Source organism: Bacillus rossius (assembly GCF_032445375.1).
Source record: "Bacillus rossius redtenbacheri isolate Brsri chromosome 4 unlocalized genomic scaffold, Brsri_v3 Brsri_v3_scf4_2, whole genome shotgun sequence".
Taxonomy (NCBI): domain Eukaryota; kingdom Metazoa; phylum Arthropoda; class Insecta; order Phasmatodea; family Bacillidae; genus Bacillus; species Bacillus rossius.
Window position 1 is genome coordinate 33,510,302 of NW_026962011.1, and position 4,747 is coordinate 33,515,048.

Here is a 4,747-nt window from a genome sequence, read left to right on the forward strand (position 1 = left end):
AATCCACTACCGTCAGTGGGTACTGTCAGTATGGCATAGAGGTGGGTTGGGACAGCAATTTTCGGTATCAGTCCCAACCAGATACTGATACAGTAATGAACCTAGGTACAAGTCTCTGATACTTCTGTATCAGACGGTCCCAGGAGGAAATAAAGCTCCGCGTACGCAGACCGTGCGACCGGAAGGAGAATCTGATACATTATTTATCACGCCTGGTAATTCTCTACCTCTGATACTCTCATGCCCGCCTGATACAACCAGTATCAATCAGTTCAACATTCACTGCAGTTCGTCCTGGCCGTGTATCACCATGTTGCGGGCTGTCATGCTTTGTAGTTAGTATTTTTATAGTGAAATAAGGAATGGATAAGTGCACGAAAAAGACTTCATTTGTGTGGAATTTTTTCACGGAAAATAATGAGTTTGCTAATTGTAATTTGTGTAAACAAAAACTGAGTTATAAATCATCGACTAATCTGAAGAAACATTTGAAACGTAAACACTGATATAGTATGCTTACTAATGTACCTATCTGTTTTTTTATTTTTTTATTTTTGATAAAATCGTGAATTTTTAATGTATAAAAACACTAGTTACTAATTGTTATCGAAAAAAAAAGTCCATATGTTGATTACATCTGTTATTAGTGTCAACTGAGAATTTATTTGCATTTTCATAGCTGTTAGGTGCACAAATATAAATATTATATCTTGTATTAATGTACTTTTTAATATTAAAATTTCATTAGTTTTATTATTGAACGAGACGGTGCACGCACTGCGCACTGAGCGTACTTTGAAGAATAAACAAAACGACTTGTAACCAGGGCTGCCACTCTGATATTCATGAAAAACCTAGATAACCTAAAAAAAAACCCAGACACATGGGTAAAAAACCCAGATGTGTCTAAAATGCTATCGTTGAAAATGTTTGCGTACTAATTCAAAAATATAAACATAACTGGTTTTAATATAAAACAATTAATTACCTTACAAGACTGAAAACGGTTAAATACAACCAATACAAGAAAATTACACTGCAGCAAAATGGCTGTATAAGTAATTCTTGGACCAGCACATATCATTAAAAAAACCTACAAATATATACATGACAAAACAAACACCATCACTGCATACTTTAAACCGGTAAATGTTTTTATAAAACTGCATCATGTACGTTAGTCTTTATTCAGAGTCTGATTCTACAAGATTGGTTTGAAGGTTAATTGTTGCATTGGTTTTGTGTTCTGCAAGCCTCTTTGAAGAATGTGTCTAATTTAATATTCGACTTAGCTTCTTGAAAACTAGTTTTGTGTTTATATGTATTTTTGTGTGTGAAACACATAGACTTGTTTGCATTTATCAAACAGATATTGCAACAGATACAGTAGCTACTACCTTTATTATTGTTTTAGGTATAAAAATAATTAAAATTATAAAAAACCTAGAATTGTTGGAATTCATTATTTAAAAACCCAGAAACCCAAACACCATTGGAAAAACCCAGATCTGGGTGGAAAAACCCATGAGTGGCAGCCCTGCTTGTAACAATATCGCTTTGCGCCTCTCCTTCAAGGCTTCAACGCCTTCCCCTGCGCTTCCTCCCCTACATTCTTTCCCTTCTTTATCCCTTATTCGTCGTTCCTGCTCCCTCCCCTTTCACAAGCTCCGCCCAAGTGACAGTCATCTGCGATCGGGTACTGTATTCATTGGCCGTGGTGTTGTTCCAGGTGAATTCTGAACTGATAATAAAGTCTCTGATACTTTTCAAGTGTACTCGTTTGCCGTGCCTGATACAGGCGCATATCAGTGACAAAGTATCAGGTTGATACTTTTCGACCCACCTCTAGTATGGCACCGATACATTATTCTGGCGTAGTTATGATAAAAGAAGGCGTTTTGTGTTGTATTACCTGAGCGATTATAGGCTTGTTAGTGTAATGAAATACAAATGTCTAAATGAAACTCGAGTGTGGCGTGTAGTTTAAACATGTGCGAGCTGTTCCATTGAAACTCTTCTGACACCTTAATAAGTAATTAACCCATATGCGGAAGTCCTAGAATCAGGCCGATACTCGCACTTGCACTCGCGTAGCCATATTGGTATAAAAAATAAATGTATTAGTACTCTATTGGCCGCACTATATACCGAAACTATAGAGTTTACGAGCAGTAGATAAAATATATGGCGGACCAATATTTAATAGCAAGTTTTCCATCAGGGGGAAACTGGCTAGGAACCTGGAGCAAGTTTTATATATATTGCCGTCAGCCGGCCTCAGTAGAAGGCCCGACCTGACGGGCGCTACGGGCGTCGCAGTGCTGCTGTTGTCCGGGAGGGCGTCAGTCTAGTGGAACACTAGGCCGTTGGTGATGGGTCGTGGGTACACTGCCCCCGCGTGCCCCGCCAGGTACGCGGCTTGAAATCTATCCTGAACTCCCCTACTTGGTTGTGAGGCCGGTCGGCCGTGTGGAGGACGGAGTGGTGCGGAATAATCGTAAGCGACAGAGTTTATGTTAAATTGGCATTTAATCCACTGACTTCTCTGGTGGTACGCATGGGTATGCTTTACTCCCTATACATACACTACGCGGTGGCAGAACCGCTACAAAAACTATGCAAATGCCTTATGCGGCATCTGAGCCATTGTACAGTTACATAAACACACGCTGATTACAGAACAAAACATGACACTAGCATAACACTGTGAATTTGCCGCGGCAGTCTCGAGGGGGCGCGGTTACTAGTGCTCTGGAGACGGCCAGCACCGAAAGTTAACTGTCTTAGGGGGGCTCAGTGAGCATGATCCTAAATTACACTTTACACTTACATGAGGTTGCAGCTGGCAGGCGTATGCGCGGCGGTCTTAGCGAAAGCAAGTTGGCTGGAGTCGGCCAGTGCCATAAATTGCAAGGTCCGCGACGCGGTGTGGAATCACTAAGGAAATGGTCGAGATAAGCCCAGGTCTGCGAAATACACACCGAGTCGATGTGAGCAGCAATGAAGTAAAAGGGTTTGAATATTAAATCAAGTACAGAGTGAACGATTGGTGGAACAAAATTGAAGGCTGCTTACTGACACACGTCTTGACCCGGCGCGGAGTGGTTGGAAACTGCCGAACATGGCCGCCTCGCAAGGGAGGGAAACTTTCACCTCCCTTGTGAGTCGGCGCCAAAAACTTACATTAACTTAATTTGCTCTATTATAAGCTAAAAACACGTTCCAGATGCCCAATTAAAAGGTAGCACCTGGTAATTGGGTACTTAAAGCTTAACAACTGTTTGAGAGTATTTAATTATTTGAATTGTGGCATCAAGTTGGCGACTGTAAATTTATTAACATATTGTCTCCCTGTGAAATGTATTAGTGGGATTTCTCCTAATCTGACTTGATCATTGTCATGGGCACTTTAATTAAGGCCAGTGGCCACGGTAACTGTTAATGAGTTTCGTTGTCTGCTCCATGCGTGCGGTGCTCGCACGGAGTGCCTACGACGCACTTGTTTAATGTCTGTGAATTAATAATTGTGTCCTAGTGTTATGTTCCTTAATTGTTTTATGGGGAGCCCCCAGGGTTTCGTGCCCTTAAGTTTATTTGAGTCTAGTGGGGTCACGCCCGAGGCGCTCGCCTGACTCATTCCTGCTGGGCTAGGGGTGCGCTCCGAAATCGGGATCTGGTACTAGCGGTGCGGAGCACGGGCTTAGAGGCCATGGTCGGGACGATGTCAATAAATAAATTAGGGCCAGCAGGTCCTTGCCAAACATTATTTATATTTAAAATAAATTTATATGGTTTTGAATTGTTTCACTTTTACTTGTTTTTTTTAATGATATTTTTATAGTACCCTATTCCTATTATTTGCAGTTTTTAGAAGCCCCCTAAGCCTTCCCCTGCTAGGGATACATGTTTCTCAGCATGTATTACCTGTGGGAGCTGAGGCAGAACTCTTTATCGACTTTCCTGCATTGTTATGCCTTGAAAGTGTAAGCTAGAGTGGCAGTGAACCTCAAAGCTGTTAAAACGTCGGTGCCTTTGTGGGCGCCTTGGAGAACATTTCAGTGCCACGAGTCTCTGTACATGGCTAGATAAACATGAATAAAATTTTTGTTTATTGAGAAAATGTGTTCTGTTTTCTGGGGGTTGTCGGGGGAACTTCATTCTTCCTAAACCATTGACCATTTATTCCTTTCTTTGCAGGGAGAAATGTTGGGCCATGAGGAGGGCAAGACTTCCCTGCTCGCACCATGGCTGGTTTCACATTTAACTGTGTGGCAACATTTGCTTTGCTAGAGTAATACTTATTGTACTGTTTTAGTTTTTATGGGTTCTGTGTATATCCAACTTGTATTTTTTTTTTTGTTGAATGTGCATCCCAATGTGCATCCTTTTCGTTCAATGTGCGTCTTTTTTTTTAATGGTGCGTCCTACATGATGTTTATGGATTGAGCACAGTCAAGTTTTGAGTCAGTACTGAAACTTTCATTGTCCAAAGATGTTAGGTCCTGTAGTTATCATAAAAAAAATATTTAAGAGAGATTTGGTCTTTTAGCATAGGTACATAATGTTCATTGAGTTTTGATCACTGTGAGACTCTCTGTTTGAACCTGATAGGTTACACTCTAAAATTCGTATTCAGTGACACTATTATATATAATACTAGCTGCAGTACCCAGAATTGCCCGGGCTGAACACAGGGTGAAGGGGAACTGTTTAGAGATCAGATGTAGTTAGTAATTGTCTTCTTAAT